Source organism: Schistocerca serialis, chromosome 1 (genome assembly GCF_023864345.2).
Source record: "Schistocerca serialis cubense isolate TAMUIC-IGC-003099 chromosome 1, iqSchSeri2.2, whole genome shotgun sequence".
In the NCBI taxonomy this organism is placed as follows: Eukaryota; Metazoa; Arthropoda; class Insecta; order Orthoptera; family Acrididae; genus Schistocerca; species Schistocerca serialis.
In genome coordinates, this window is record NC_064638.1 from 965518967 (window position 1) to 965533232 (window position 14266).

Below are 14266 nucleotides of genomic sequence, written 5' to 3' on the forward strand. Positions count from 1 at the left end.
TTTCAGGGTAATTCAGGAGTACAGAAATGCAAGACGATGAGGAATGAAATAAGTAGGAAGTGCAGGGAAGCCAAGGCGAAATGGTTGCGTGAAAAATGTGAAGAAGTCTAAAAAGAAATGATTATTGGAAGCACTGACTCAGCACACAGAAAAGTCGAAATTAAAAGCAAGGGCAGAAACATTAAGAGTGCAGTGAGAATTCCACTGTTAAGAGCAGATAACAAAGCTTATAGGAGGAAAAAGTACATTAAAGGAATATATGAAGGGGAAGACTTACCTGATGACATGACATAATAAGAAACAGGAGTCGATTTAGAAGAAGAGGCGGGGGATCCAGTATTAGACTCAGAATTTAAAACAGCTTTGGAAGACTTAAGATCGAATAAGGCAGGAAGGATAGACATCATTCCACCAGAATTTTAGAAATCATTATGTACGTGGCAACAAAACAAATATTCAATTTGGTGTGTAGACTATATGAGTCTAGCGACAGACCATATGACTTTCGGAAAAACGTCATCCACACATTTCCGAAGATATCAAAAGTCGACAAGCCCGAGAATTATCGCACACTCAGCTTAACAGCTCATTCATTCAAGGTGCTGACAAGAATAATATACAGAAGAACAGAAAAGAAAATTGACAATGTGTTATGTGACGGTTAGTTTTGCTTTAGGAAAGGTAAAGACATCTAGAGGTAATTATGACGTCACGGTTGATAATGAGAGCAAGACTACAGAAAATCAAGACACGTTCATAGGATTTTCCGACCAATAAAAAGCGTTCGACAGTGTAAAATGGTGCAAGATGTTGGAAATTCGGAGAAGAGTAGTGTGAAGTACAGGAAAAGACTGGTGATATACAATATATTCAAGAGCCAAGACAGATCAGTGAGAGTGGAAGACCAAGTAAAAAATGCTTGAATGAAAGAGGGTGTAAGACCCGTTACGAACTTCTTGGACTTGTATAGTGGAGTGAGTACATAATATTTTTAATAGGACCCACGTCCAGAAAATCCCCGTTTCCGTTCTCCGATAGTTTCAATTCAGATGTTTAATTCACCCGCTTCTGACTGAGGAATTGAGTTAGGCGTGATGCAGTACAATTATTAGAAAACAATTAGAACTGCAACATAGCGCAACAAGTAATATTTACGTCTCTATACAAACAAGTGTGCTTAAGAAATAAGCTTATCCCTTAAGCACATTTGTCTGTATTGACAGAACGTAATGTTTAAGTTTGTATCGGGAATTTACGGACACCCTGTATACACCGAAAAAGCAATGACGGAAAGAAAAGAAAGATTCAAGAGTGAGATTAAAATTTGAGATGAAAGGATATCAATGATAAGAATCGCTGATGACGTTGCTATCCTCGTGAAAATGAAGAAGAATTTAAGTATCTGCTGAATGGAATGAACAGTCTACTGAAAATAGAATATGGATTGAGAATAAATCGAAGAAAAACGAAGCTAATGACAAGCAGCAGAAACGAGAACATCTAGAAACTTATCAAGACTGATGATCATCAAGTAGATGGAATTAACGAATTGAGCTACCAAGGAAGCAAAGTAATCCATGACAGACGGAGCAGAGAGGAAATAAAAAGCATACAACTGTCAAAAAGGACATTCCTGTCCAAGAGTAGTCTACTAGTATCAAACACAGGCCTTAATTTGAAGAAGGAATTTCTGAGAATGTACGCCTGGAGCACAGCATTGTATGGTAGTGAAACATGGACTGTTGAAAAAGGAAAAGGAGGGAATCGAATCATTAGAGATGTGATGCTAGAAAGGAATATTGGAAATTAGGTAGACTGATAAGGGAAACAACGTTCTCCGGAGAATCGGGGAGGAAAGGAATAAATGGATAAGGATAACACACAATAAGAAGGGACAGAATAATAGGACGTGTATTAAGAAGTCAAGGAATAGCTTCCATGGTGCTTCCATCAAGCTGTAGAGTGTAAAATCTACAGAGGAAGAGAGAGCTCGGAATATACCCAGTAAATAATTGAGGACTTAGGTTGCAAGCGCTACTCTGAGAAGAAGTGGTTGGCACAGGAGAGGAATTCGTGGGGGACGCATGAAACCTTTCAGAAGACTGTTGGCTCAAAGAAAAGAAAATTGAAAACATGTGGGATCCCGTATTAGAGTCTGAATTTAAAAGAGGTTGGAACATTCGATATGAAGTAAAGCTGAAGGAATAGATTACTTGCCGTCGGAATTTATAAAATTAATGGAGGCAGTGGCAACCAAACTAGTATTTAACGTTGTATGTGTAACCTATGACACGGGTGACTTGCTATCAGACTCTCAGAAAAGTATCATTCACGGAATTGCGGATACAGCACCCGCCGATATGTGCGAGAACGTTTGCACAATCAGCTTAAGAGCTCATGCAACCAATATGCTGACAAGAATAGTATATACAAAGACGGAGAAAGAAAATTCGTATTTGTTGGATGACGATCAGGTTAGTTTTAGCAGAAGTAAAGTCACCAGAGAGACAGTTGTCATGTTGCTCTTGATAACGGAAGCAAGACTGAAGAAAAATAAAGAATGCTCATAGGATTTGTCGACCTTGAAAAAGCGTTTGACACTGTGAAACGGAACAAGACGTTCGAAAATCTTAGAAAAATTGGAGTAAGCAAAAGGGAGAGACAGATGATATACGATACGAGTATTTACAAGAACCTAGACGGAACAATAAGACTGGATGTCCGAGAGCGAAGTACTCGGATTAAAAAAAGTGTAAGAAAGGGATATATTCTTCGGCCCTATTGTTCAGTCTACACATAGAAGAAGCGATGACTGGAATAAAAGAATGTTTCAATAGTGGGAAGATGAGATTCGCTGGAGACTTTGCTATCCTTCGTGCAAGTGAAGAAGTCGTATTGGACCTGTTGAATGGAATGAACAGTCTGATGAGTACAGAATATACATTAGGAGTGAACAGAACACAAACAAAGTAATGGAGAGCATCGTAAATGAGATTATTGATAAACATGATCTGTGGAAGAAATGATCATTCCAATGAGTACGATGTATGGACTGAGAATACACCAAAGAAAGACGAAGGTAATGACAAGTAACAGCAACAAATAGCGCTAAAACTAACATGAAAACTGGTGATCGCGAAGCAGACGAAGGTAAGGAATTCTTCTTCCCTGGAAACAAGATAAACCATACGGACGAAGCAAGGATGATATAAAAAGTAGATCAGCGCATGCAAGGAGGATATTCCTGTCCAAGAAAAATCTATTGTTGTCGGACTTAGATGTTAATTTAACAAAGAAATGTATGAGAATGTACGTTTGGAGCACAGCCTTGTACGGTAGTGAACCACAGACAGCGGGAAAACAGGAACGGAAGAGAATCGAAGCGTTTGATATGTGATGCTACAGAACTATGCTGATAATTAGCTGGATAAAGAATGAGGGCGTTCTTCGCAGGAGCGGTGAGGAAAGGAACATATTTAAAACACTGACAAGGAGATGGCACAATATGAGAGGACGTATGTTAAGACATTAGGAAGTAACGTTCATTGTACTAAAGGGAGCTGCAGATGGTGCAAACCGGAGAGGGGGGGAGCAAGGTTAAGATTGGCATACATTCCGAAAATATTTCAGGACGTAGTGTGAAAGGGGTAGTAGGAAATGAAGAGCTAGTGGAAGAGAGGGATTTAGGAAGGGAAGCATAAGGCAATCAAAGAAAAGAAACCGTTTGTATGCACACAATCTACGTTCTCATCTGTAGTAAGTCTTAGCTGGGCTTTGGAACTAACTTATCATTGGTCCTATCCATTGGGTAAGTTAATTTTCTGATGCTCAGGAAGTCACAAACAGCAGATTAAAAAGATGGTATACATACGAGGAGGGCTCGACTTACACATAAAAACCGTCGTCTGATTTCCTCAAACCGCTTAGGACGAATACTAGGGTGTTTCCTTTGAATATAACAAAAAATGGTTCAAATGGGTCTATGCACGATGGGACTTAACATCTGAGGTCATCAGTCCCCTGGAACTTAGAACTACTTAAACCTAACTAACCTAAGGACATCACACACATCCATGCCCGAGGCAGGATTCGAACCTGCTACCGTAGTGGTCGCGAGGTTCCAGAATGAAGCGCCTAGAACCCCTCGGCCACACCGGCCGGCTTGAATATGACACTCTCGATTCTATTTCTCATCATGCTTCAATCCGAGCTTGTATTCCGCCTCTTCTGACTTCGTTGTCGACGGGTCGTCAAACCGTAATCGTTCTTCGTAATAGACTTCGATGCCTCCGATGAATGAGAGGTTACACGATAATGAAGTTTCGGTTCAAAACTAGTTGCTTACTTCCGAGGTGGAGGCTTATTTATAAGCTTCCAGTTAGCTGTTTGGATGGAATAGCCTAACTTCACGCATGTTCTAGAACGCAATGTTCTGCAGTTTCTGACAGTTGCGTCCACTGAAGCACCTACTTGACGAAACGGATGAATGGTGACGCTGAAGAAATTTCACTTCGGGAACGCCACATTTTCCAATCCACAGTTAACACTGAGCAAGGTCGGTAAGAATTATTTGTAGCTGCCACATTAAGGGCAATGAACTAATATGCACATTATAAACCGTTGATTTTCCACTCTAGCGGCTGTGTTGCAGTATTATGACACTGCCAGCGGGTTAAAAATCTGACAGTTTTCATGACAAGTATGCAACGCGTAAATCTACATTCATACCAAGCTATACAGTACGCAGTTTGGTATGTATGAGAGAGAGAGTGTGCGCACTCTTTGACATACTGTGAATACATTAACAACTAAATGTGTATGTGGAACCGCTTAAGTAAGGGACATAATTTCGCGAATTTCATTAAAACATAATACAGTAGCCTTAGTCTTCTTTTCGTAGCCTTTAGTTCATTCACCTGCGCTAACTTAATGTGTTCCCAGTGAATACTTCTTAGTAATCAATTATGGTGTCAATAATGGCCCATAACGTGGGGAGTTGCAGCGTTGTTTGGACAGGAAGCATATCATGAGCGAACGTGAATTGTGCGTGTGAACAGCTCGCCAAATACGTGTGCGCTCCACGACAATATTGCAGGCGGAATTTCAGTGCTGCGCATTGTCTGTAACATTGACGTCATTAATACGAGTCATTAAGCTGCCAAATGATTAAATCAGGCTGTCCGACCTCGACTGCTACATTCCAGCACAAATGAAATGACTACACAGCTGACTTCCAAATGCAGCCAGCTTAATCCTCGTGTGGCACGTTCAGTTTACATTTACATATGTCAAGTGTCACACATCTGCGTTACTTTTCCAAATGAAATATGTTTCCGTAGCGGGTAATAACAATCTGAAAAAAATTTGGTTAGTATTTGCATATTGTAGAGTGGTTATACGATTTTAATTCCTTGTTGTATGTCTGTTACTACTTCGTTCACAGAATTTTCTAAACGGAGTTGCGATAGATACAAAACAAAGAGACCGGATGAAGAATAAACAAAGAATTAAAATCGTATAATTACGATAGTATATGACAATGTAATTGAAAAATAATACGCTTAGTTATAATTAATCTCTGTTCGTTATAACTAATCGCATGTGGAAAAGTAAGTTAGGTCACAGCTGCGTTTTCGGTACTTGATTATCATTTTATTAAACGTTGGCGCTAGTGCCAAATATACCATGTACTGTAGTAGGCATATACTACCTTTTAGCCCTATATTGTATAGTACGAAATGCGAAATTTTCTTAAAAATACGAGGGTTGCCCAGAAAGTAATGCACCGCATTTTTTCTTCAACATTTCTTTATATGAGATTTACACACACGAAAGAATGGTGTTTTATCCACACACCGTATTTTTCCACTTAATCTTCATCCCGTTCAATGGCCTTCCTCCAGCGCGAAACATGGCCGTGTGTGCCCTGTCGCTATCAGTCCTCGTCCTTGTGGCGGAGCCAGTGCTTCACTGTGTGAATCACCTCTTCGTCCTCTTCAAAATGTCTCCCACGAATGGATCCTTTAATGGCCCAAAAAAGTGAAAATCTGACGGGGCTAGGTCAGCTGCGTCAGGTGTGACAGCCGTGGACGGTCTCCCCGACCGTTGCAAACCGTGGAGCTCCGCCGAACCGCCTTCTGATAACTTCAGCCACCGTGCCCAGCGGCTAACTATACTTCCGTCGACCGCAGATGCTCCATAGACCTTGCAAAATCATTTGTGAATATTCCCCACAGTTTCTTTCTCTGCAGTGATAAATTAAATGACGGCACATTGCTTGGAACTTACATCCCCTACAGATGCCATTTTGAAACATTCCTGCAGCTACGCTATCTATTGGAAGTGACAGAAACTTGGCGCGCTCACTCACGAGACTTCAAATAATACATACGTAACGTTTCGCATTCGTAGCATTGTTTCCGGCTCAGAAAAAAATGCATCGCATTACTTTCTAAGCAACCATCGTACACTGCAGTTGCCGAACACAGATTAAATAACATTTTGTTGTAAGTATCAGTAACGTGTAAAATGCACGAAAACGTACAAACCTACAAACACGGCGGCTATAAGTTTCTTGAAGGGTAGGTCGCTGTAAAACATAGGGAATATCGAATACCAGATCACGCATAGATTAGACTAAGTGATTAAGGGTTACGGAAGTAGAGGCGAACTATCGAGATAAATGCCATAGACGTTGTATTTTGAAGATGACTCAGCGTAAATATTTTCGGAGTGGAAAAAGCAGTATTTCAGAAGTGAAATAAAAACAACTAATATTAGTGGTAGGTAAATAGAGAAAATCCATTTTCCTGTTTCATTTATGAGATCGGAACACAAACAATTTAGCGTTTTCTCGAGTTAGTTTCCAATAACTCTTCCATAGGGCACTACAGAAAAATAACAGCGTTGCACATAAGACTCAGTGAGTCTTGGGTGCGATGGGACACTAATATGGTCACATCTTTAATTAAGAGCTGTCTGTCATCAGAAACAAGTAATGCTATAATAACTATGTATACTGCAATCTTACCCTCCCACACATCACTATAAAAATTCTCTATCTTCGCACAAATTTGAAACTTTCGAGAGGCGTCAAGTATACATAAGAATAACTTTTTACTTATCTTCATTATCTCGCTGTTGTTGTCGATGGCTCAAAGTCTTGTCTAGGGATACATTCTTGCAGCTGAAATTTCGATTTTCTAGGTTCTTGATATCTAAATAACTGATGAAGATGAGCCTGTATTATTCTTCAATTTTATTCTTTGTCACATCTTTCAACATCACAACGTTTTTACATTTTCCACATAAAAAAACAATACTTACATTGTTGGTGACAAACTTAGAAAACGTACTTCCATCAGAGGCATGCCCATTCTGCCGTACTCACAATTTCCAAAAATTTACAAAGCAAAAGAGTTTGCAAACTTCCTTTAGCAGAGAAGAATCTTCCCTAAAATATATAATTATTTTGTAAATCAATCTGGAGATAAATTTAATAAGAAGAGTAATTTTAACTGTCAGTATATATCGATTGTTACATATTAATTTCTTTTTTTATACGTTTTAACCTGAAATATAACACATCAGAAAAAATATCATATGAATTCTTTTAGTGAAACAGCTGACATAATTTTAACCTATGCAAGAATCAGTATTATGCATGGTATCGTTTATCTCTGTATACGAAATAGGTAATGTTAGGGGAGCGTGATTCATTATAATACGTAATAAACATGTGCAACTTAATGAATGCAATTTACGTCATGTCAGACCATTTCCCCATCAGTTTTGTTTGGCACTATTTGTGGTTTTCAATTCTTCGATATTTTCGACTACAAGAGAAGTTTTACCTTGCGCAATTGCGCTTATACCATATATGTTTAGTTATAGTATGGTGTCATTGTACGCATGTTCTGCTGGTGAAGATGATCTTTTGCCTACACCAGTAAGAATACTTGTCAGTACAGCATGTGAACTGAACATACATGCACACCATGTTATTATACTTAGTAGTCTTTATTTGCCGTATATAGAATGTATTTATGTGATACCTATGGTGGGGGGTTATACTTTGGTATGCACGTATGTGTTTTACATGCCTATTTTAAGTCTTTGACCAGGTGTAGTATTAAGTAGTTGTCTTTGTGTGTATTGCCATATCCTGTTTCCTCACTCTCAGCTAATTGTGTGGAATTTGTGATCCTTATACCCTCCACATATTGCATAAATCAGGCATCAGGATCCACTGCAAGTACTATGACAGTTAGGAGGGAGGTGGAAATCTTGGATTTCATGTTCGAGCGGGTGCTCATAAGCCACACATCATGGCGGTAAATACCAAACGACACCTTTCTTGGTGGAAGGAGTGTAAACGTAACAATGGAAAAACGTTGTGTGGAGTGACGGATCACGGTACAAAATGTGGCGATCCGATGGCAGGGTGTGGGTATGGCGAATGCCTGGTGAACGTCATCTGCCAGCGTGTGTAGTGCCAACAGTAAAATTCGGAGGCCGTGGTGTTATGTTTTGATCGTGTTTTTCACGGAGGAAGCTTGCACCCCTAGTTGTTTTGGGTGGCACTATCACAGCACATGTCTACAATGATGTTTTAACCACCTTCATGCTTCCCACTGTCGAAGAGCAATTCGGGGATGGCGATTGAGTCTTTCAACACGATCAGGCACCTTTACGTAATACACGTCCTGTAGCGGAGTGGCTACACGACAACAGCATCCCTGTAATGGACTGGCCTGGGCAGAGTCCTGACATGAATCCTTTAGAACACCTTTGGGACGTTTTGGTACGCTGACTTCGTGCCAGGGCTCATCGACCAAAATCCATACCTCTTCTCAGTGCAGCACATACTGAATTCCAACATTACTGATGGAGGGCGCCACGAGCTTGTAATTCATTTTCAGCCAGGTGTCCGGATACTTTTGGTCACATAGTGTACGATTACTTTATACACGTTGACTGTGGATATTTTATCACAGACATAGTCCCTTTGATTGTTCAGAGATGTCACTAAACTCACCCAAAGATGTAAAAAAACCATGCATGAGCAGCGTCTACTAAACGGAGGAGGTCCGACAGCTGATCAGTTCCACTTATTCTACTAGTAAGGAAGACACAGCCCGTCTTGTCTGTAGTTCAAACATCCCTAAACAGTCAATATCGCGGTTCGATCGTGTCCACATTGTTACTTTGTTCCAGGAAGAGCTCTCAACAAGGGAACTGTCCAGGCGCCTCGGAGTGAACGAAAGCACAATGTTGTTCGGACATGGATGGGATACAGAGAGACAGAAACTGTCGATGACAAGCCTCGCTCAGGCCGACCTACGGCTACTACTGCAGTGGATGACTGCTACCTATGTATTATATCTCGGAGGAACCCAGACAGCATCGCCACCATGTTGAATAATGCTTTTCATGCAGCCACAGGACTTCGTGTTACGAATCAGACTGTGCGCAATAGGCTACATAATGCCCAACTTCACTCCTGACGTCCATGGCGAGGTCCATCTTTGCGACCACGATACCATGCAGCACGGTACACATGGGCCCAACAACATGCAGAATGCACCGCTCCGGATTGGTTCCACGTTCTCTTTACAGATGAGTGTCGCATATGCCTTCAACCAGAGACGTGTTTGGAGACAACTTGGTCACGCTGAACACCTTAGGCACACTATTCATAGAGTGCAGCAAGCTGACGGTTCCTTGATGTTTTGGGGTGGCATTATGTGGGGCCCACATACGCCGCTGGTGGTCATGGAAAGCGCTGTAACGCCATCCACCGACCGATAGTGCAACCGTAACGGCAACATGTTGACGAGGCATTAATCGTCATGGAGGACAATTCGCACCACCATCGTGCACTTCTTGTGAATGACTTCCTTCTGGATAACTAAAACGCTCGACTAGATTAGCCAGCATGTTCCCCAAACATGAACCCTATCGTACATGCCTGAGATAGGTGGAAAAGCGCTGTTTACGGACGAGGTGACCCACCAACCACTCTGAGGGATCTACATCGAATCGCCGTTGAGGAGTGCTACAATCTGGACAAACAGTGCCTTGATGTGCTTGTGGATAGTATTCCATGACGAATACAGGCATGCATCAGTGCAACATGACGTGCTCTTGGGCATTAGAGGTACTGGTGTGTACAGCAATTTCGACCATCACCTCTGAAGGTCTCGCTGTATGGTGGTGCAACATGAGATGTGTGGATTTCAGGAGTAACAAAAAGGGTGGAAATGATGTTTATGTTGATCTCTAATCAAATTTTCTGCACAGGTTCCGATACTCTCGGAACCGAAGTGACGCAAAACGTTTTTGATGTGTATATTTCGTCCGGTGTATTTGTGTTCTATATTGTAACTTTACAACTTTTCCGCCTTTAAAGATCAATTAAAGCTAATATATTTACAAACAGTTATTTCAGTCTTTTGCGGCGAGCATGTTGTACTAAAATGTTCTCAGTGCCCTATTCTCTTTACTTAGTGCGTAAGTCCCCCGAAAATCTTTAGTAAAATTATTTTCAATCTTTTCTGTTTGAATTCATGTTTGTTACACACTGGAGCTGCTTTTCTATGTGATTATGTCTACAATAATAACTAAGTAAATGTATCCCGGTCCATAATGGACATGCTGGCTATGTGGTTGCAAGTCATTTGAATAGTCACAGAATGGCGCTCGACGACTGACAGGTATGATGCACTGTCAAAGGCCTGAATAAGCACCTTTTGCGGTGCGGACGGCAGCGAGACATACGATAATAGAGGCAATGAGCTTCTGGCAGTTACCTACAGGGATATGGCGTCATGCCGACTCCAGTGAATGGCCAGCTGCGATAGGATTTTCGGTTAAGAATCCATCTGCGAATAGTCTCATCAAGGTCGTCCTACAGGTTCTCGACTGTGTTTAAATCCGGGGGCTTGGTGGCCAAGGGAGTACGTTAAAATCATCCTAGGACTCTTGGAACCACGCATGTGCACTGCGAAGTGTGTCACGTGTTGCATTTATCCTGGTGGTGCATGACATCATGTCAAGGAGAAACAAACTGCATGTATAGGAGAACGTGGTCCCCAAGGAGAGATGCATTCTTTTGTTGATACCCTGCACCTTCCAGAATGCCGAGATCATCCAGGAAATGCTACGAAAACATTCCAAAGACCAAAACGCTCCCTACTGGTTGAAGGGTGTTTGCTTTCAGATGTTTCACGCCGCACGCGCCAACGCTATCACTCCGATGCAGCATAAAACGTGTGCGTCCAATTGCGGTACTGGTATGCGAATACTAGTCTGCGTCGCCAATGTAAAGCAGTGGAGAATGGGTTCATGAATCAGGTGCTTTCTGTGCAAGCCTGTATGCATCAACAATCGGTGAACTCTCGTCACGGAGACACTTTTAGTGGCGCCTTGGTTCAGCTGTCCCGATAGTTGCACGAGAGTTACACGTGTATTCGCCGGTACACACCTCCTCAGCCGTCTTTCGCGATTGTCGTCTACGGCCTGTGGCGCCCCACAGTTGGCTCAGTGCCTGATTTAGATGGCGCCATTTGTGTCCGAACAGTTTACGAACTTAGCTGTTTTGGTATTACTGCACTGTGACGTTGAATAGAGGCAGTGTCCCGTTAATGAGGTTCGATCGTGTATTTCCACTTCCCATATCACCTCTTCATGGTCAGCTTCTCGTAACAGTTGCATTTCCTGCCATAGGTGAAGTAATAATGCTGATCATATGTGTTTGTAGTCACCTGGGAATACTAATAAAGTGTTACTGTTCCCCTGGTTTTGGATTACGTCATTATTTTTTCCTCGTGATTTCATGAACGTTTATGCAGCCCAGAACAATGAAGACAATAATTTGTCTATACGAAAAGAATGAAATTAATAAAATTCTTTTGGCACTACTTCCGTGTTTCGTTCAGGCCTTTAACATGTATATTCTTGCATATGCTACATTTCGCGGATAGGGTACATCATTGCATTTTCTTCTGAATCCTGTTGTTTTTTAGAGGACTTTCTGCAGGCGTGAATCAAAATATTTTGTTCGACCACTTCATTGTTTCGACTGGTGATCTATATTGCTTAACTTCTGTTTTACGTAGTAATAGAAGTTTTCTTTTTACAGGCAGGAACCAAAATAAATGCAGATGACTCCACTATCGTCGCAGAAAGTGGGGCAAGTGTGCTTAGCAGTATATTCTCGACTGCCCAGTCAAAACAACCAAGATGGCGAAAACAATAGCGATTGCAGATAGAAGAGGAAAGACAGTGGCAAAAGGCGGATATAGCGGGACTCCTTCGACACACGCGCCCCAATAGGTGAGCAGTCGTTCCGTGTTCGCAACAGCTCTGTATCTCATTTCTCGCAATATTTCCCAAGTTTGATTTCAGGTCCTCTTTCCTATAAGAACTCAAGCAACGCGCCAAGCCCTTCAATTCTTTCCTCTATGTTATATCAGTATTTGACAGTTTTTTTATCCCCGATCATTCGGACATTTAGAAACAAAGTTTTTCTAATTATTTTAAATAAGTGTAGTGTTATTTATATTTTGACTAAACTAGTGCCTTTTGGGATGGATGAGGTGGGTGAAAGTTTCCAGTAGTCGTTAATGGCTCATCAAAAGCATCCTCTTAACGTACTTCATCTCGCAAGTGTTTCGAACGAACTGTGGCAAGAATCTTACCCATCTTCTTAAAAATTCGTTTTTACGGGTACTCCAGTAAAACTCATGACCATGCCAAAAAGAATTTTCAGTGGACAAACATATCCTCTCACCCTTAAGTCTTTAAGCAACCGCTCTTGTCAAAGAAGATACATGCAGTGTAGGAGTCATTTTCTTTTCGTGATTCAACTGCTGTATTTACAACATAACACGGCGCTTTCTATCGGATATTCCTATCCCCAGTGTCCATTAAATCTCTTTTATTCCTTATTATGGTACTTTTTTCTTACTACTTTCCTTATGATTTACCAAATATGTCGGCGGCCTCCTTGGAATGAAAATACGTAACGTCAAATGTTTTTCTCTTCTCTCCTCTAGTTATTTCGATTACTCTTTGGAGAACTCTTTAAGCCACTATTTCCGTAGTACTTTATTCTGTTTTCCTCTTCTTTTCTGTTACGCTCGTATGCTATAAACCGACTAGTTCTGGCTCAGTAGCGTAGTTGTAATACTGATACTTGATATCGAATTCAAAGTTTTGTTTAACACCGAAAGCTTCGTAGAATTACGACAGTAATGAAATACTTACCAGTTAATAGTAGAGAAATGTTTATCAGAAAGTATAGCTATGTAGTGAGAAATATATTAAGAAATATCTATTGTGAAGACTTGATAATACCGTATTTTTCTTCTTTTCTTTAGAATTCCTGAATCATCACATAATACGAGTGGATCACATTGTTTCTAAAGAAAAAGTTTAACTACCATTTTTCCTACGGATATTTTAATGATCGCCAAATTACAATCTGCATTAACAAGTGTCACGATATCAAATTTGGTAAGGTAATCCATTGCAGTAACTATTTGGAATTCATATAGACTTGAACAATGTTAAATGGAACATTCTATTCGTAAAATGTGAATTAATTTGTTATAAATGTGATTATAAATCGTAATCAATTTCAACTAAGTGAACTGAAGATATCGGCTGTGATACCTATTTTTCTACTGTGTCGTGAAGTAACAAATCTTTATTGTGTGTTGAAGAAATACCTTTTAAAAATGTTAAAATTTAATGACGAATCTCATATAGACTCAAATATGTGTCAATATACACTTTCGTGTCGTGCTGAAGATATCAGTAATTTATAAGAACTTGCCTCTACGTTGTAACCTGGAGGAGAAACAAATGTGCAAATAAAGTTTATTACTGTTTTAGAAAAAAAATCTCAGTGTATTAACTGTTTTTCTTCCATTTTTCAATTCCGTACATGCCTTTCAAATTAAAATATCCTCTTTAATTGCTGTTATGCATATACGGACTATCATAAGAACTACGGCAAAAAAAAAAAAAAATAAAACAACTCTGTGGCTCTATTACTGAACTCAAACTTATGTGTAATAAATTGTTATGTTAACACTGAAACTCTAATATTTATTGCTTCGTGTTACACACTTCATTTAGATGAGTAATGCAAATATGTAGCTACTTAACGTGTTATGAGACATGCTGGTTCTGGAGGTGCTACTGAAGTCATATAAACCACATAGTTACGAATCGAATGTCGGCTAGTACTCTTAAACAG

General features: G+C 40.4%; 1 protein-coding gene across 1 annotated transcript in view; it reads left to right on the forward strand.

Moving 5' to 3' along the window:
- LOC126452917 (hemicentin-2-like) overlaps window positions 1–13866 on the forward strand; it is a 716817-nt gene extending 702951 nt beyond the window's left edge. The window contains exons 15-16 of the mRNA XM_050091124.1: window positions 12143–12336; window positions 13383–13866. The gene's annotated coding sequence lies outside the window, so the exon portion shown is untranslated. The remainder of the gene's footprint in view (window positions 1–12142; window positions 12337–13382) is intronic.
- The last annotated feature ends 400 nt before the right edge of the window (window positions 13867–14266 follow it).